General features: G+C 46.6%; 10 non-coding genes across 10 annotated transcripts; 4 read left to right on the forward strand and 6 right to left on the reverse strand.

The window, feature by feature from the left end:
- Positions 1-666: 666 nt before the first annotated feature.
- trnae-cuc (transfer RNA glutamic acid (anticodon CUC)) lies at positions 667-738 on the reverse strand. Its single transcript has one exon. It is a non-coding gene; the product is annotated as a tRNA-Glu (tRNA).
- Positions 739-2,272: 1,534 nt separating this feature from the next.
- Positions 2,273-2,344, reverse strand: trnae-cuc (transfer RNA glutamic acid (anticodon CUC)). The gene has a single exon. It is a non-coding gene; the product is annotated as a tRNA-Glu (tRNA).
- Positions 2,345-4,546: 2,202 nt separating this feature from the next.
- trnar-acg (transfer RNA arginine (anticodon ACG)) lies at positions 4,547-4,619 on the forward strand. Its single transcript has one exon. It is a non-coding gene; the product is annotated as a tRNA-Arg (tRNA).
- A 1,613-nt stretch (positions 4,620-6,232) lies between these two features.
- trnae-cuc (transfer RNA glutamic acid (anticodon CUC)) lies at positions 6,233-6,304 on the reverse strand. Its single transcript has one exon. It is a non-coding gene; the product is annotated as a tRNA-Glu (tRNA).
- A 1,848-nt stretch (positions 6,305-8,152) lies between these two features.
- Positions 8,153-8,224, reverse strand: trnae-cuc (transfer RNA glutamic acid (anticodon CUC)). The gene has a single exon. It is a non-coding gene; the product is annotated as a tRNA-Glu (tRNA).
- Positions 8,225-10,449: 2,225 nt separating this feature from the next.
- On the forward strand, positions 10,450-10,522 carry trnap-agg (transfer RNA proline (anticodon AGG)). Its single transcript has one exon. It is a non-coding gene; the product is annotated as a tRNA-Pro (tRNA).
- A 1,958-nt stretch (positions 10,523-12,480) lies between these two features.
- trnar-acg (transfer RNA arginine (anticodon ACG)) lies at positions 12,481-12,553 on the forward strand. The gene has a single exon. It is a non-coding gene; the product is annotated as a tRNA-Arg (tRNA).
- Positions 12,554-14,167: 1,614 nt separating this feature from the next.
- trnae-cuc (transfer RNA glutamic acid (anticodon CUC)) lies at positions 14,168-14,239 on the reverse strand. The gene has a single exon. It is a non-coding gene; the product is annotated as a tRNA-Glu (tRNA).
- Positions 14,240-16,103: 1,864 nt separating this feature from the next.
- On the reverse strand, positions 16,104-16,175 carry trnae-cuc (transfer RNA glutamic acid (anticodon CUC)). The gene has a single exon. It is a non-coding gene; the product is annotated as a tRNA-Glu (tRNA).
- Positions 16,176-18,416: 2,241 nt separating this feature from the next.
- On the forward strand, positions 18,417-18,489 carry trnap-agg (transfer RNA proline (anticodon AGG)). Its single transcript has one exon. It is a non-coding gene; the product is annotated as a tRNA-Pro (tRNA).
- The last annotated feature ends 1,188 nt before the right edge of the window (positions 18,490-19,677 follow it).

Raw genomic sequence — 19,677 nt, forward strand, 5'->3', positions numbered from 1 at the left:
CTTAATTACCAGTTTGAGGAATCAATTCTGCAATCACAGGAATCTGCCCAAATACACTGAACCCCCGGGTTGAGTGAAAAAACAGATTCCCTGAATGCATACAACACTATATAATTCAGAAAACCGTCCTTTTGGATAATTCTTGTTTTGCCAAATTATTATCACATTGTTACAGTCACAGAACTAAAGCAACAGGCCACTACAAGGTCCTGCGCCCACGCTGACCACATGTATGGAAAGTGCGCCAGAAGCCCATGGCCAGTTTAAAGTGTTCAGATCCCATATGGTCTAGCGGTTAGGATTCCTGGTTTTCACCCAGGCGGCCCGGGTTCAACTCCCGGTATGGGAATGCATGCTCCTTTTTGCTTCCCTCCTCAAAAATCCAGCAAATCTTCCTGCACCAGAAGTGACTTTTTGGCCAGCAGTAGAGCTACAGAACCCTGATATGTCGAGGTTCTGACTAGCCCTTAGCCCCTTCGATAGCTCAGCTGGTAGAGCGGAGAACTGTAGGTTGGAGTGTTGGCCATCCTTAGGTCGCTGGTTCAACTCCGGCTCGAAGGAGGTGTTTTTTTCATGTTCCCACCAATGTTTTGGCTTGGAGCTGGCTTTCTCACAGCTGTCAGCAGAGCTTGAATTCGCAGTCCACAATTGGAAGGCAAAAGAGCTTTCCCTGACCGGGAATCGAACCCGGGCCGCGGCGGTGAGAGCGCCGAATCCTAACCACTAGACCACCAGGGAGGGCTGGAGGGCTCGTGGGCTGGTGGGCAGGAGGGCTGGAGGGCTCGTGGGCTGGTGGGCTGGTGGGCTGGAGGGCTGGTAGTCTGTTCTCCTGATAACAAGGTGAGAATGAGCAGACATCAATGCTTGCCATCGTCACATCGAAAACCAACAAGTCTGTAACAATCGGGGGTCTTTACTAATGGTGGGCCAGTGGCGCAATGGATAACGCGTCTGACTACGGATCAGAAGATTCTAGGTTCGACTCCTGGCTGGCTTGCTCTGTGCTTGTTTTTCTCCGGCTTATTTTGTTGTTGTGTTTTTTTTCTACAAAGTCCAAAAGAAAAGGCAACTCTCTAGGCATTCTTCTATTTTTTCCAAAATAAGGCACATTCTGCACAACCATTCCGATGTCTAGGGGAGACACGGACATGCTTTGGTATTGCCATTCATCTCACAAAATGCTGGCTGGTGGGCCAGTTGATTCTAGAATGAACAATTTCATCGCTACTCTGTAACCGCTTTACTACTTTGAAGGGTGCAATGCCATGTGGTTTTGATGTCACAGGCTTGCCATTTTGAAGCCTTATCACTAATTGCCACCTGGACATTGAGAATAATTTGTAATCTGCATTAAACTGAACGAGCGAATAATCAGCATATTAAAAATTGGTCTCACTTTCATTATTAACCTCACAAAATGTCAGTTTTGTACCTTGACAGACCGACGATAGGCAGTTTTTCCTCTAGATAACGGTTGCCATGTGTGTTTTCAAATGGATGACACGAGTATTTTCACTTGGACAAGAGCTTAATTACCAGTTTTAGGAATCAATTCTGCAATCACAGGAATCTGCCCAAATACACTGAACCCCCGGGTTGAGTGAAAAAACAGATTCCCTGAATGCATACAACACTATATAATTCAGAAAACCGTCCTTTTGCATAATTCTTGTTTTGCCAAATTATTATCACATTGTTACAGTCACAGAACTAAAGCACCAGGCCACTACAAGGTCCTGCGCCCACGCTGACCACATGTATGGAAAGTGCGCCAGAAGCCCATGGCCAGTTTAAAGTGTCCAAATCCCATATGGTCTAGCGGTTAGGATTCCTGGTTTTCACCCAGGCGGCCCGGGTTCAACTCCCGGTATGGGAATGCATGCTCCTTTTTGCTTCCCTCCTCAAAAATCCAGCAAATCTTCCTGCACCAGAAGTGACTTTTTGGCCAGCAGTAGAGCTACAGAACCCTGATATGTCGAGGTTCTGATCCAGCAAATCTTCCTGCACCAGAAGTGACTTTTTGGCCAGCAGTAGAGCTACAGAACCCTGATATGTCGAGGTTCTGACTAGCCCTTAGCCCCTTCGATAGCTCAGCTGGTAGAGCGGAGGACTGTAGGTTGGAGTGTTGGCCATCCTTAGGTCGCTGGTTCAACTCCGGCTCGAAGGAGGTGTTTTTTTCATGTTCCCACCAATGTTTTGGCTTGGAGCTGGCTTTCTCACAGCTGTCAGCAGAGCTTGAATTCGCAGTCCACAATTGGAAGGCAAAAGAGCTTTCCCTGACCGGGAATCGAACCCGGGCCGCGGCGGTGAGAGCGCCGAATCCTAACCACTAGACCACCAGGGAGGGATGGTGGGCTGGAGGGCCCGTGGGCTGCTGGGCTGGTGGGCTGGAGGGCTGGAGGGCTGGTAGTCTGTTCTCCTGATAACAAGGTGAGAATGAGCAGACATCAATGCTTGCCACCGTCACATCGAAAACCAACAAGTCTGTAACAATCGGGGGTCTTTACTTTTGGTGGGCCAGTGGCGCAATGGATAACACGTCTGACTACGGATCAGAAGATTCTAGGTTCGACTCCTGGCTGGCTCGCTCTGTGCTTGTTTTTCTCCGGCTTATTTTGTTGTTGTGTTTTTTTTTCTCCAAAGTCCAAAAGAAAAGGCAACTCTCTAGGCATTCTTCTATTTTTTCCAAAAAAAGGCACATTCTGCACACCCATTCCGATGTCTAGGGGAGACACGGACATGCTTTGGTATTGCCATTCGTCTCACAAAATGCAGGCTGGTGGGCCAGTTGATTCTAGAATGAACAATTTCATCGCTACTCTGTAACCGCTTTACTACTTTGAAGGGTGCAATGCCATGTGGTTTTGATGTCACAGGCTTGCCATTTTGAAGCCTTATCACTAATTGCCACCTGGACATTGAGAATAATTTGTAATCTGCATTAAACTGAACGAGCGAATAATCAGCATATTAAAAATTGGTCTCACTTCCATTATTAACCTCACAACATGTCAGTTTTGTACCTTGACAGACCGACGATAGGCAGTTTTTCCTCTAGATAACGGTTGCCATGTGTGTTTTCAGATGCATGACACAAGTATTTTCACCTGGACAAGACCTTAATTACCAGTTCGAGGTATAAATTCAGCAATCACAGGATTCTGGCCAATAAACTGAACCATGTGTGAGTCAACAAACATGTCCCTTGAATGCATGCAACACTATATATTTCAGTAAACCGTCCCTTCGGATGATTCTTGTATTGCCAAATTATTATCACATTGTTACAGTCACACACCAAAAGCAACAGGCCACTACAAAACCCTGCGCCCACACTGGCCACATTTATGGAAAGTGGCCCACAAGCTTGTGGCCAGTTAAAGCTGGCCAGTTCCCATATGGTCTAGCAGTTAGGATTCCTGGTTTTCTCATACGCAGCCAGGGGTTGACTCCAGTTTTTCCTCTAGATAAAGGTTGCCGTGTGTGTTTTCAAATGGATGACACGAGTATTTTCACTTGGACAAGAGCTTAATTACCAGTTTGAGGAATCAATTCTGCAATCACAGGAATCTGCCCAAATACACTGAACCCCCGGGTTGAGTGAAAAAACAGATTCCCTGAATGCATACAACACTATATAATTCAGAAAACCGTCCTTTTGGATAATTCTTGTTTTGCCAAATTATTATCACATTGTTACAGTCACAGAACTAAAGCAACAGGCCACTACAAGGTCCTGCGCCCACGCTGACCACATGTATGGAAAGTGCGCCAGAAGCCCATGGCCAGTTTAAAGTGTTCAGATCCCATATGGTCTAGCGGTTAGGATTCCTGGTTTTCACCCAGGCGGCCCGGGTTCAACTCCCGGTATGGGAATGCATGCTCCTTTTTGCTTCCCTCCTCAAAAATCCAGCAAATCTTCCTGCACCAGAAGTGACTTTTTGGCCAGCAGTAGAGCTACAGAACCCTGATATGTCGAGGTTCTGATCCAGCAAATCTTCCTGCACCAGAAGTGACTTTTTGGCCAGCAGTAGAGCTACAGAACCCTGATATGTCGAGGTTCTGACTAGCCCTTAGCCCCTTCGATAGCTCAGCTGGTAGAGCGGGGGACTGTAGGTTGGAGTGTTGGCCATCCTTAGGTCGCTGGTTCAACTCCGGCTTGAAGGAGGTGTTTTTTTCATGTTCCCACCAATGTTTTGGCTTGGAGCTGGCTTTCTCACAGCTGTCAGCAGAGCTTGAATTCGCAGTCCACAATTGGAAGGCAAAAGAGCTTTCCCTGACCGGGAATCGAACCCGGGCCGCGGCGGTGAGAGCACCGAATCCTAACCACTAGACCACCAGGGATGGATGGTGGGCTGGAGGGCTCGTGGGCTGGTGGGCAGGAGGGCTGGAGGGCTCGTGGGCTTGTGGGCTGGTGGGCTGGTGGGCTGGAGGGCTGGTAGTCTGTTCTCCTGATAACAAGGTGAGAATGAGCAGACATCAATGCTTGCCACCGTCACATCGAAAACCAACAAGTCTGTAACAATCGGGGGTCTTTACTAATGGTGGGCCAGTGGCGCAATGGATAACGCGTCTGACTACGGATCAGAAGATTCTAGGTTCGACTCCTGGCTGGCTCGCTCTGTGCTTGTTTTTCTCCGGCTTATTTTGTTGTTGTGTTTTTTTTCTCCAAAGTCCAAAAGAAAAGGCATCTCTCTAGGCATTCTTCTATTTTTTCCAAAAAAAGGCACATTCTACACACCCATTCCGATGTCTAGGGGAGACACGGACATGCTTTGGTATTGCCATTCGTCTCACAAAATGCAGGCTGGTGGGCCAGTTGATTCTAGAAAGAACAATTTCATCGCTACTCTTTAACCGCTTTACTACTTTGAAGGGTGCAATGCCATGTGGTTTTGATGTCACAGGCTTGCCATTTTGAAGCCTTATCACTAATTGCCACCTGGACATTGAGAATAATTTGTAATCTGCATTAAACTGAACGAGCGAATAATCAGCAATTTTGCGGATTAAAAATTGGTCTCACTTTCATAATTAACCTCACAACATGTCAGTTTTGTACCTTGACAGACCGACGATGGGCAGTTTTTCCTCTAGATAACGGTTGCCATGTGTGTTTTCAGATGCATGACACAAGTATTTTCACCTGGACAAGACCTTAATTACCAGTTCGAGGTATAAATTCAGCAATCACAGGATTCTGGCCAAAAAACTGAACCATGTGTGAGTCAACAAACATGTCCCTTGAATGCATGCAACACTATATATTTCAGTAAACCGTCCCTTCGGATGATTCTTGTATTGCCAAATTATTATCACATTGTTACAGTCACACACCAAAAGCAACAGGCCACTACAAAACCCTGCGCCCACACTGGCCACATTTATGGAAAGTGGCCCACAAGCTTGTGGCCAGTTAAAGCTGGCCAGTTCCCATATGGTCTAGCAGTTAGGATTCCTGGTTTTCTCGTACGCAGCCAGGGGTTGACTCCAGTTTTTCCTCTAGATAAAGGTTGCCGTGTGTGTTTTCAGATGCATGACACAAGTATTTTCACTTGGACAAGAGCTTAATTACCAGTTTGAGGAATCAATTCTGCAATCACAGGAATCTGCCCAAATACACTGAACCCCCGGGTTGAGTGAAAAAACAGATTCCCTGAATGCATACAACACTATATAATTCAGAAAACCGTCCTTTTGGATAATTCTTGTTTTGCCAAATTATTATCACATTGTTACAGTCACAGAACTAAAGCAACAGGCCACTACAAGGTCCTGCGCCCACGCTGACCACATGTATGGAAAGTGCGCCAGAAGCCCATGGCCAGTTTAAAGTGTCCAGATCCCATATGGTCTAGCGGTTAGGATTCCTGGTTTTCACCCAGGCGGCCCGGGTTCAACTCCCGGTATGGGAATGCATGCTCCTTTTTGCTTCCCTCCTCAAAAATCCAGCAAATCTTCCTGCACCAGAAGTGACTTTTTGGCCAGCAGTAGAGCTACAGAACCCTGATATGTCGAGGTTCTGACTAGCCCTTAGCCCCTTCGATAGCTCAGCTGGTAGAGCGGAGGACTGTAGGTTGGAGTGTTGGCCATCCTTAGGTCGCTGGTTCAACTCCGGCTCGAAGGAGGTGTTTTTTTCATGTTCCCACCAATGTTTTGGCTTGGAGCTGGCTTTCTCACAGCTGTCAGCAGAGCTTGAATTCGCAGTCCACAATTGGAAGGCAAAAGAGCTTTCCCTGACCGGGAATCGAACCCGGGCCGCGGCGGTGAGAGCGCCGAATCCTAACCACTAGACCACCAGGGATGGATGGTGGGCTGGAGGGCTCGTGGGCTGGTGGGCTCGTGGGCTTGTGGGATGGTGGGCTGGTAGTCTGTTCTCCTGATAACAAGGTGAGAATGAGCAGACATCAATGCTTGCCACCGTCACATCGAAAACCAACAAGTCTGTAACAATCGGGGGTCTTTACTAATGGTGGGCCAGTGGCGCAATGGATAACGCGTCTGACTAAGGATCAGAAGATTCTAGGTTCGACTCCTGGCTGGCTCGCTCTGTGCTTGTTTTTCTCCGGCTTATTTTGTTGTTGTGTTTTTTTTCTCCAAAGTCCAAAAGAATTGGCAACTCTCTAGGCATTCTTCTATTTTTTCCAAAAAAAGGCACATTCTGCACACCCATTCCGATGTCTAGGGGAGACACGGACATGCTTTGGTATTGCCATTCGTCTCACAAAATGCAGGCTGGTGGGCCAGTTGATTCTAGAAAGAACAATTTCATCGCTACTCTGTAACCGCTTTACTACTTTGAAGGGTGCAATGCCATGTGGTTTTGATGTCACAGGCTTGCCATTTTGAAGCCTTATCACTAATTGCCACCTGGACATTGAGAATAATTTGTAATCTGCATTAAACTGAACGAGCGAATAATCAGCATATTAAAAATTGGTCTCACTTTCATTATTAACCTCACAACATGTCAGTTTTGTACCTTGACAGACCGACGATAGGCAGTTTTTCCTCTAGATAACGGTTGCCATGTGTGTTTTCAGATGCATGACACAAGTATTTTCACCTGGACAAGACCTTAATTACCAGTTCGAGGTATAAATTCAGCAATCACAGGATTCTGGCCAAAAAACTGAACCATGTGTGAGTCAACAAACATGTCCCTTGAATGCATGCAACACTATATATTTCAGTAAACCGTCCCTTCGGATGATTCTTGTATTGCCAAATTATTATCACATTGTTACAGTCACACACCAAAAGCAACAGGCCACTACAAAACCCTGCGCCCACACTGGCCACATTTATGGAAAGTGGCCCACAAGCTTGTGGCCAGTTAAAGCTGGCCAGTTCCCATATGGTCTAGCAGTTAGGATTCCTGGTTTTCTCATACGCAGCCAGGGGTTGACTCCAGTTTTTCCTCTAGATAAAGGTTGCCGTGTGTGTTTTCAAATGGATGACACGAGTATTTTCACTTGGACAAGAGCTTAATTACCAGTTTGAGGAATCAATTCTGCAATCACAGGAATCTGCCCAAATACACTGAACCCCCGGGTTGAGTGAAAAAACAGATTCCCTGAATGCATACAACACTATATAATTCAGAAAACCGTCCTTTTGGATAATTCTTGTTTTGCCAAATTATTATCACATTGTTACAGTCACAGAACTAAAGCAACATGCCACTACAAGGTCCTGCGCCCACGCTGACCACATGTATGGAAAGTGCGCCAGAAGCCCATGGCCAGTTTAAAGTGTTCAGATCCCATATGGTCTAGCGGTTAGGATTCCTGGTTTTCACCCAGGCGGCCCGGGTTCAACTCCCGGTATGGGAATGCATGCTCCTTTTTGCTTCCCTCCTCAAAAATCCAGCAAATCTTCCTGCACCAGAAGTGACTTTTTGGCCAGCAGTAGAGCTACAGAACCCTGATATGTCGAGGTTCTGACTAGCCCTTAGCCCCTTCGATAGCTCAGCTGGTAGAGCGGAGGACTGTAGGTTGGAGTGTTGGCCATCCTTAGGTCGCTGGTTCAACTCCGGCTCGAAGGAGGTGTTTTTTTCATGTTCCCACCAATGTTTTGGCTTGGAGCTGGCTTTCTCACAGCTGTCAGCAGAGCTTGAATTCGCAGTCCACAATTGGAAGGCAAAAGAACTTTCCCTGACCGGGAATCGAACCCGGGCCGCGGCGGTGAGAGCGCCGAATCCTAACCACTAGACCACCAGGGAGGGCTGGAGGGCTCGTGGGCTGCTGGGCTGGTGGGCTGCTGGGCTAGTGGGCTGGTGGGCTGGAGGGCTGGAGGGCTGGAGGGCTGGTAGTCTGTTCTCCTGATAACAAGGTGAGAATGAGCAGACATCAATGCTTGCCATCGTCACATCGAAAACCAACAAGTCTGTAACAATCGGGGGTCTTTACTTTTGGTGGGTCAGTGGCGCAATGGATAACGCATCTGACTACGGATCAGAAGATTCTAGGTTCGACTCCTGGCTGGCTCGCTCTGTGCTTGTTTTTCTCCGGCTTATTTTGTTGTTGTGTTTTTTTTCTCAAAAGTCCAAAAGAAAAGGCAACTCTCTAGGCATTCTTCTATTTTTTCCAAAAAAAGGCACATTCTGCACACCCATTCCGATGTCTAGGGGAGACACGGACATGCTTTGGTATTGCCATTCGTCTCACAAAATGCAGGCTGGTGGGCCAGTTGATTCTAGAATAAACAATTTCATCGCTACTCTGTAACCGCTTTACTACTTTGAAGGGTGCAATGCCATGTGGTTTTGATGTCACAGGCTTGCCATTTTGAAGCCTTATCACTAATTGCCACCTGGACATTGAGAATAATTTGTAATCTGCATTAAACTGAACGAGCGAATAATCAGCATATTAAAAATTGGTCTCACTTTCATTATTAACCTCACAACATGTCAGTTTTGTACCTTGACAGACCGACGATAGGCAGTTTTTCCTCTAGATAACGGTTGCCATGTGTGTTTTCAGATGCATGACACAAGTATTTTCACCTGGACAAGACCTTAATTACCAGTTCGAGGTATAAATTCAGCAATCACAGGATTCTGGCCAAAAAACTGAACCATGTGTGAGTCAACAAACATGTCCCTTGAATGCATGCAACACTATATATTTCAGTAAACCGTCCCTTCGGATGATTCTTGTATTGCCAAATTATTATCACATTGTTACAGTCACACACCAAAAGCAACAGGCCACTACAAAACCCTGCGCCCACACTGGCCACATTTATGGAAAGTGGCCCACAAGCTTGTGGCCAGTTAAAGCTGGCCAGTTCCCATATGGTCTAGCAGTTAGGATTCCTGGTTTTCTTGTACGCAGCCAGGGGTTGACTCCAGTTTTTCCTCTAGATAAAGGTTGCCGTGTGTGTTTTCAAATGGATGACACGAGTATTTTCACTTGGACAAGAGCTTAATTACCAGTTTGAGGAATCAATTCTGCAATCACAGGAATCTGCCCAAATACACTGAACCCCCGGGTTGAGTGAAAAAACAGATTCCCTGAATGCATACAACACTATATAATTCAGAAAACCGTCCTTTTGCATAATTCTTGTTTTGCCAAATTATTATCACATTGTTACAGTCACAGAACTAAAGCAACAGGCCACTACAAGGTCCTGCGCCCACGCTGACCATATGTATGGAAAGTGCGCCAGAAGCCCATGGCCAGTTTAAAGTGTCCAAATCCCATATGGTCTAGCGGTTAGGATTCCTGGTTTTCACCCAGGCGGTCCGGGTTCAACTCCCGGTATGGGAATGCATGCTCCTTTTTGCTTCCCTCCTCAAAAATCCAGCAAATCTTCCTGCACCAGAAGTGACTTTTTGGCCAGCAGTAGAGCTACAGAACCCTGATATGTCGAGGTTCTGATCCAGCAAATCTTCCTGCACCAGAAGTGACTTTTTGGCCAGCAGTAGAGCTACAGAACCCTGATATGTCGAGGTTCTGACTAGCCCTTAGCCCCTTCGATAGCTCAGCTGGTAGAGCGGAGGACTGTAGGTTGGAGTGTTGGCCATCCTTAGGTCGCTGGTTCAACTCCGGCTCGAAGGAGGTGTTTTTTTCATGTTCCCACCAATGTTTTGGCTTGGAGCTGGCTTTCTCACAGCTGTCAGCAGAGCTTGAATTCGCAGTCCACAATTGGAAGGCAAAAGAGCTTTCCCTGACCGGGAATCGAACCCGGGCCGCGGCGGTGAGAGCACCGAATCCTAACCACTAGACCACCAGGGATGGATGGTGGGCTGGAGGGCTCGTGGGCTGGTGGGCAGGAGGGCTGGAGGGCTCGTGGGCTTGTGGGATGGTGGGCTGGTGGGCTGGAGGGCTGGTAGTCTGTTCTCCTGATAACAAGGTGAGAATGAGCAGACATCAATGCTTGCCACCGTCACATCGAAAACCAACAAGTCTGTAACAATCGGGGGTCTTTACTAATGGTGGGCCAGTGGCGCAATGGATAACGCGTCTGACTAGGGATCAGAAGATTCTAGGTTCGACTCCTGGCTGGCTCGCTCTGTGCTTGTTTTTCTCCGGCTTATTTTGTTGTTGTGTTTTTTTTCTCCAAAGTCCAAAAGAAAAGGCAACTCTCTAGGCATTCTTCTATTTTTTCCAAAAAAAGGCACATTCTGCACACCCATTCCGATGTCTAGGGGAGACACGGACATGCTTTGGTATTGCCATTCGTCTCACAAAATGCAGGCTGGTGGGCCAGTTGATTCTAGAAAGAACAATTTCATCGCTACTCTGTAACCGCTTTACTACTTTGAAGGGTGCAATGCCATGTGGTTTTGATGTCACAGGCTTGCCATTTTGAAGCCTTATCACTAATTGCCACCTGGACATTGAGAATAATTTGTAATCTGCATTAAACTGAACGAGCGAATAATCAGCATATTAAAAATTGGTCTCACTTTCATTATTAACCTCACAACATGTCAGTTTTGTACCTTGACAGACCGACGATAGGCAGTTTTTCCTCTAGATAACGGTTGCCATGTGTGTTTTCAGATGCATGACACAAGTATTTTCACCTGGACAAGACCTTAATTACCAGTTCGAGGTATAAATTCAGCAATCACAGGATTCTGGCCAAAAAACTGAACCATGTGTGAGTCAACAAACATGTCCCTTGAATGCATGCAACACTATATATTTCAGTAAACCGTCCCTTCGGATGATTCTTGTATTGCCAAATTATTATCACATTGTTACAGTCACACACCAAAAGCAACAGGCCACTACAAAACCCTGCGCCCACACTGGCCACATTTATGGAAAGTGGCCCACAAGCTTGTGGCCAGTTAAAGCTGGCCAGTTCCCATATGGTCTAGCAGTTAGGATTCCTGGTTTTCTCATACGCAGCCAGGGGTTGACTCCAGTTTTTCCTCTAGATAAAGGTTGCCGTGTGTGTTTTCAAATGGATGACACGAGTATTTTCACTTGGACAAGAGCTTAATTACCAGTTTGAGGAATCAATTCTGCAATCACAGGAATCTGCCCAAATACACTGAACCCCCGGGTTGAGTGAAAAAACAGATTCCCTGAATGCATACAACACTATATAATTCAGAAAACCGTCCTTTTGGATAATTCTTGTTTTGCCAAATTATTATCACATTGTTACAGTCACAGAACTAAAGCAACAGGCCACTACAAGGTCCTGCGCCCACGCTGACCACATGTATGGAAAGTGCGCCAGAAGCCCATGGCCAGTTTAAAGTGTTCAGATCCCATATGGTCTAGCGGTTAGGATTCCTGGTTTTCACCCAGGCGGCCCGGGTTCAACTCCCGGTATGGGAATGCATGCTCCTTTTTGCTTCCCTCCTCAAAAATCCAGCAAATCTTCCTGCACCAGAAGTGACTTTTTGGCCAGCAGTAGAGCTACAGAACCCTGATATGTCGAGGTTCTGATCCAGCAAATCTTCCTGCACCAGAAGTGACTTTTTGGCCAGCAGTAGAGCTACAGAACCCTGATATGTCGAGGTTCTGACTAGCCCTTAGCCCCTTCGATAGCTCAGCTGGTAGAGCGGGGGACTGTAGGTTGGAGTGTTGGCCATCCTTAGGTCGCTGGTTCAACTCCGGCTTGAAGGAGGTGTTTTTTTCATGTTCCCACCAATGTTTTGGCTTGGAGCTGGCTTTCTCACAGCTGTCAGCAGAGCTTGAATTCGCAGTCCACAATTGGAAGGCAAAAGAGCTTTCCCTGACCGGGAATCGAACCCGGGCCGCGGCGGTGAGAGCACCGAATCCTAACCACTAGACCACCAGGGATGGATGGTGGGCTGGAGGGCTCGTGGGCTGGTGGGCAGGAGGGCTGGAGGGCTCGTGGGCTTGTGGGCTGGTGGGCTGGTGGGCTGGAGGGCTGGTAGTCTGTTCTCCTGATAACAACGTGAGAATGAGCAGACATCAATGCTTGCCACCGTCACATCGAAAACCAACAAGTCTGTAACAATCGGGGGTCTTTACTAATGGTGGGCCAGTGGCGCAATGGATAACGCGTCTGACTACGGATCAGAAGATTCTAGGTTCGACTCCTGGCTGGCTCGCTCTGTGCTTGTTTTTCTCCGGCTTATTTTGTTGTTGTGTTTTTTTTCTCCAAAGTCCAAAATAAAAAGGCATCTCTCTAGGCATTCTTCTATTTTTTCCAAAAAAAGGCACATTCTACACACCCATTCCGATGTCTAGGGGAGACACGGACATGCTTTGGTATTGCCATTCGTCTCACAAAATGCAGGCTGGTGGGCCAGTTGATTCTAGAAAGAACAATTTCATCGCTACTCTTTAACCGCTTTACTACTTTGAAGGGTGCAATGCCATGTGGTTTTGATGTCACAGGCTTGCCATTTTGAAGCCTTATCACTAATTGCCACCTGGACATTGAGAATAATTTGTAATCTGCATTAAACTGAACGAGCGAATAATCAGCAATTTTGCGGATTAAAAATTGGTCTCACTTTCATTATTAACCTCACAACATGTCAGTTTTGTACCTTGACAGACCGACGATGGGCAGTTTTTCCTCTAGATAACGGTTGCCATGTGTGTTTTCAGATGCATGACACAAGTATTTTCACCTGGACAAGACCTTAATTACCAGTTCGAGGTATAAATTCAGCAATCACAGGATTCTGGCCAAAAAACTGAACCATGTGTGAGTCAACAAACATGTCCCTTGAATGCATGCAACACTATATATTTCAGTAAACCGTCCCTTCGGATGATTCTTGTATTGCCAAATTATTATCACATTGTTACAGTCACACACCAAAAGCAACAGGCCACTACAAAACCCTGCGCCCACACTGGCCACATTTATGGAAAGTGGCCCACAAGCTTGTGGCCAGTTAAAGCTGGCCAGTTCCCATATGGTCTAGCAGTTAGGATTCCTGGTTTTCTCGTACGCAGCCAGGGGTTGACTCCAGTTTTTCCTCTAGATAAAGGTTGCCGTGTGTGTTTTCAGATGCATGACACAAGTATTTTCACTTGGACAAGAGCTTAATTACCAGTTTGAGGAATCAATTCTGCAATCACAGGAATCTGCCCAAATACACTGAACCCCCGGGTTGAGTGAAAAAACAGATTCCCTGAATGCATACAACACTATATAATTCAGAAAACCGTCCTTTTGGATAATTCTTGTTTTGCCAAATTATTATCACATTGTTACAGTCACAGAACTAAAGCAACAGGCCACTACAAGGTCCTGCGCCCACGCTGACCACATGTATGGAAAGTGCGCCAGAAGCCCATGGCCAGTTTAAAGTGTCCAGATCCCATATGGTCTAGCGGTTAGGATTCCTGGTTTTCACCCAGGCGGCCCGGGTTCAACTCCCGGTATGGGAATGCATGCTCCTTTTTGCTTCCCTCCTCAAAAATCCAGCAAATCTTCCTGCACCAGAAGTGACTTTTTGGCCAGCAGTAGAGCTACAGAACCCTGATATGTCGAGGTTCTGACTAGCCCTTAGCCCCTTCGATAGCTCAGCTGGTAGAGCGGAGGACTGTAGGTTGGAGTGTTGGCCATCCTTAGGTCGCTGGTTCAACTCCGGCTCTAAGGAGGTGTTTTTTTCATGTTCCCACCAATGTTTTGGCTTGGAGCTGGCTTTCTCACAGCTGTCAGCAGAGCTTGAATTCGCAGTCCACAATTGGAAGGCAAAAGAGCTTTCCCTGACCGGGAATCGAACCCGGGCCGCGGCGGTGAGAGCGCCGAATCCTAACCACTAGACCACCAGGGATGGATGGTGGGCTGGAGGGCTCGTGGGCTGGTGGGCAGGAGGGCTGGAGGGCTCGTGGGCTTGTGGGATGGTGGGCTGGTAGTCTGTTCTCCTGATAACAAGGTGAGAATGAGCAGACATCAATGCTTGCCACCTTCACATCGAAAACCAACAAGTCTGTAACAATCGGGGGTCTTTACTAATGGCGGGCCAGTGGCGCAATGGATAACGCGTCTGACTAAGGATCAGAAGATTCTAGGTTCGACTCCTGGCTGGCTCGCTCTGTGCTTGTTTTTCTCCGGCTTATTTTGTTGTTGTGTTTTTTTTCTCCAAAGTCCAAAAGAATTGGCAACTCTCTAGGCATTCTTCTATTTTTTCCAAAAAAAGGCACATTCTGCACACCCATTCCGATGTCTAGGGGAGACACGGACATGCTTTGGTATTGCCATTCGTCTCACAAAATGCAGGCTGGTGGGCCAGTTGATTCTAGAAAGAACAATTTCATCGCTACTCTGTAACCGCTTTACTACTTTGAAGGGTGCAATGCCATGTGGTTTTGATGTCACAGGCTTGCCATTTTGAAGCCTTATCACTAATTGCCACCTGGACATTGAGAATAATTTGTAATCTGCATTAAACTGAACGAGCGAATAATCAGCATATTAAAAATTGGTCTCACTTTCATTATTAACCTCACAACATGTCAGTTTTGTACCTTGACAGACCGACGATAGGCAGTTTTTCCTCTAGATAACGGTTGCCATGTGTGTTTTCAGATGCATGACACAAGTATTTTCACCTGGACAAGACCTTAATTACCAGTTCGAGGTATAAATTCAGCAATCACAGGATTCTGGCCAAAAAACTGAACCATGTGTGAGTCAACAAACATGTCCCTTGAATGCATGCAACACTATATATTTCAGTAAACCGTCCCTTCGGATGATTCTTGTATTGCCAAATTATTATCACATTGTTACAGTCACACACCAAAAGCAACAGGCCACTACAAAACCCTGCGCCCACACTGGCCACATTTATGGAAAGTGGCCCACAAGCTTGTGGCCAGTTAAAGCTGGCCAGTTCCCATATGGTCTAGCAGTTAGGATTCCTGGTTTTCTCATACGCAGCCAGGGGTTGACTCCAGTTTTTCCTCTAGATAAAGGTTGCCGTGTGTGTTTTCAAATGGATGACACGAGTATTTTCACTTGGACAAGAGCTTAATTACCAGTTTGAGGAATCAATTCTGCAATCACAGGAATCTGCCCAAATACACTGAACCCCCGGGTTGAGTGAAAAAACAGATTCCCTGAATGCATACAACACTATATAATTCAGAAAACCGTCCTTTTGGATAATTCTTGTTTTGCCAAATTATTATCACATTGTTACAGTCACAGAACTAAAGCAACAGGCCACTACAAGGTCCTGCGCCCACGCTGACCACATGTATGGAAAGTGCGCCAGAAGCCCATGGCCAGTTTAAAGTGTTCAGATCCCATATGGTCTAGCGGTTAGGATTCCTGGTTTTCACCCAGGCGGCCCGGGTTCAACTCCCGGTATGGGAATGCATGCTCCTTTTTGCTTCCCTCCTCAAAAATCCAGCAAATCTTCCTGCACCAGAAGTGACTTTTTGGCCAGCAGTAGAGCTACAGAACCCTGATATGTCGAGGTTCTGACTAGCCCTTAGCCCCTTCGATAGCTCAGCTGGTAGAGCGGAGGACTGTAGGTTGGAGTGTTGGCCATCCTTAGGTCGCTGGTTCAACTCCGGCTCGAAGGAGGTGTTTTTTTCATGTTCCCACCAATGTTTTGGCTTGGAGCTGGCTTTCTCACAGCTGTCAGCAGAGCTTGAATTCGCAGTCCACAATTGGAAGGCAAAAGAACTTTCCCTGACCGGGAATCGAACCCGGGCCGCGGCGGTGAGAGCGCCGAATCCTAACCACTAGACCACCAGGGAGGGCTGGAGGGCTCGTGGGCTGCTGGGCTGGTGGGCTGCTGGGCTGGTGGGCTGCTGGGCTAGTGGGCTGGTGGGCTGGAGGGCTGGAGGGCTGGAGGGCTGGTAGTCTGTTCTCCTGATAACAAGGTGAGAATGAGCAGACATCAATGCTTGCCATCGTCACATCGAAAACCAACAAGTCTGTAACAATCGGGGGTCTTTACTTTTGGTGGGTCAGTGGCGCAATGGATAACGCATCTGACTACGGATCAGAAGATTCTAGGTTCGACTCCTGGCTGGCTCGCTCTGTGCTTGTTTTTCTCCGGCTTATTTTGTTGTTGTGTTTTTTTTCTCAAAAGTCCAAAAGAAAAGGCAACTCTCTAGGCATTCTTCTATTTTTTCCAAAAAAAGGCACATTCTGCACACCCATTCCGATGTCTAGGGGAGACACGGACATGCTTTGGTATTGCCATTCGTCTCACAAAATGCAGGCTGGTGGGCCAGTTGATTCTAGAATAAACAATTTCATCGCTACTCTGTAACCGCTTTACTACTTTGAAGGGTGCAATGCCATGTGGTTTTGATGTCACAGGCTTGCCATTTTGAAGCCTTATCACTAATTGCCACCTGGACATTGAGAATAATTTGTAATCTGCATTAAACTGAACGAGCGAATAATCAGCATATTAAAAATTGGTCTCACTTTCATTATTAACCTCACAACATGTCAGTTTTGTACCTTGACAGACCGACGATAGGCAGTTTTTCCTCTAGATAACGGTTGCCATGTGTGTTTTCAGATGCATGACACAAGTATTTTCACCTGGACAAGACCTTAATTACCAGTTCGAGGTATAAATTCAGCAATCACAGGATTCTGGCCAAAAAACTGAACCATGTGTGAGTCAACAAACATGTCCCTTGAATGCATGCAACACTATATATTTCAGTAAACCGTCCCTTCGGATGATTCTTGTATTGCCAAATTATTATCACATTGTTACAGTCACACACCAAAAGCAACAGGCCACTACAAAACCCTGCGCCCACACTGGCCACATTTATGGAAAGTGGCCCACAAGCTTGTGGCCAGTTAAAGCTGGCCAGTTCCCATATGGTCTAGCAGTTAGGATTCCTGGTTTTCTTGTACGCAGCCAGGGGTTGACTCCAGTTTTTCCTCTAGATAAAGGTTGCCGTGTGTGTTTTCAAATGGATGACACGAGTATTTTCACTTGGACAAGAGCTTAATTACCAGTTTGAGGAATCAATTCTGCAATCACAGGAATCTGCCCAAATACACTGAACCCCCGGGTTGAGTGAAAAAACAGATTCCCTGAATGCATACAACACTATATAATTCAGAAAACCGTCCTTTTGCATAATTCTTGTTTTGCCAAATTATTATCACATTGTTACAGTCACAGAACTAAAGCAACAGGCCACTACAAGGTCCTGCGCCCACGCTGACCATATGTATGGAAAGTGCGCCAGAAGCCCATGGCCAGTTTAAAGTGTCCAAATCCCATATGGTCTAGCGGTTAGGATTCCTGGTTTTCACCCAGGCGGTCCGGGTTCAACTCCCGGTATGGGAATGCATGCTCCTTTTTGCTTCCCTCCTCAAAAATCCAGCAAATCTTCCTGCACCAGAAGTGACTTTTTGGCCAGCAGTAGAGCTACAGAACCCTGATATGTCGAGGTTCTGATCCAGCAAATCTTCCTGCACCAGAAGTGACTTTTTGGCCAGCAGTAGAGCTACAGAACCCTGATATGTCGAGGTTCTGACTAGCCCTTAGCCCTTTCGATAGCTCAGCTGGTAGAGCGGAGGACTGTAGGTTGGAGTGTTGGCCATCCTTAGGTCGCTGGTTCAACTCCGGCTCGAAGGAGGTGTTTTTTTCATGTTCCCACCAATGTTTTGGCTTGGAGCTGGCTTTCTCACAGCTGTCAGCAGAGCTTGAATTCGCAGTCCACAATTGGAAGGCAAAAGAGCTTTCCCTGACCGGGAATCGAACCCGGGCCGCGGCGGTGAGAGCACCGAATCCTAACCACTAGACCACCAGGGATGGATGGTGGGCTGGAGGGCTCGTGGGCTGGTGGGCAGGAGGGCTGGAGGGCTCGTGGGCTTGTGGGATGGTGGGCTGGTGGGCTGGAGGGCTGGTAGTCTGTTCTCCTGATAACAAGGTGAGAATGAGCAGACATCAATGCTTGCCACCGTCACATCGAAAACCAACAAGTCTGTAACAATCGGGGGTCTTTACTAATGGTGGGCCAGTGGCGCAATGGATAACGCGTCTGACTAGGGATCAGAAGATTCTAGGTTCGACTCCTGGCTGGCTCGCTCTGTGCTTGTTTTTCTCCGGCTTATTTTGTTGTTGTGTTTTTTTTCTCCAAAGTCCAAAAGAAAAGGCAACTCTCTAGGCATTCTTCTATTTTTTCCAAAAAAAGGCACATTCTGCACACCCATTCCGATGTCTAGGGGAGACACGGACATGCTTTGGTATTGCCATTCGTCTCACAAAATGCAGGCTGGTGGGCCAGTTGATTCTAGAAAGAACAATTTCATCGCTACTCTGTAACCGCTTTACTACTTTGAAGGGTGCAATGCCATGTGGTTTTGATGTCACAGGCTTGCCATTTTGAAGCCTTATCACTAATTGCCACCTGGACATTGAGAATAATTTGTAATCTGCATTAAACTGAACGAGCGAATAATCAGCATATTAAAAATTGGTCTCACTTTCATTATTAACCTCACAACATGTCAGTTTTGTACCTTGACAGACCGACGATAGGCAGTTTTTCCTCTAGATAACGGTTGCCATGTGTGTTTTCAGATGCATGACACAAGTATTTTCACCTGGACAAGACCTTAATTACCAGTTCGAGGTATAAATTCAGCAATCACAGGATTCTGGCCAAAAAACTGAACCATGTGTGAGTCAACAAACATGTCCCTTGAATGCATGCAACACTATATATTTCAGTAAACCGTCCCTTCGGATGATTCTTGTATTGCCAAATTATTATCACATTGTTACAGTCACACACCAAAAGCAACAGGCCACTACAAAACCCTGCGCCCACACTGGCCACATTTATGGAAAGTGGCCCACAAGCTTGTGGCCAGTTAAAGCTGGCCAGTTCCCATATGGTCTAGCAGTTAGGATTCCTGGTTTTCTTGTACGCAGCCAGGGGTTGACTCCAGTTTTTCCTCTAGATAAAGGTTGCCGTGTGTGTTTTCAAATGGATGACACGAGTATTTTCACTTGGACAAGAGCTTAATTACCAGTTTGAGGAATCAATTCTGCAATCACAGGAATCTGCCCAAATACACTGAACCCCCGGGTTGAGTGAAAAAACAGATTCCCTGAATGCATACAACACTATATAATTCAGAAAACCGTCCTTTTGCATAATTCTTGTTTTGCCAAATTATTATCACATTGTTACAGTCTCAGAACTAAAGCAACAGGCCACTACAAGGTCCTGCGCCCACGCTGACCACATGTATGGAAAGTGCGCCAGA

Source organism: Carassius gibelio, chromosome A11 (genome assembly GCF_023724105.1).
Source record: "Carassius gibelio isolate Cgi1373 ecotype wild population from Czech Republic chromosome A11, carGib1.2-hapl.c, whole genome shotgun sequence".
In the NCBI taxonomy this organism is placed as follows: Eukaryota; Metazoa; Chordata; class Actinopteri; order Cypriniformes; family Cyprinidae; genus Carassius; species Carassius gibelio.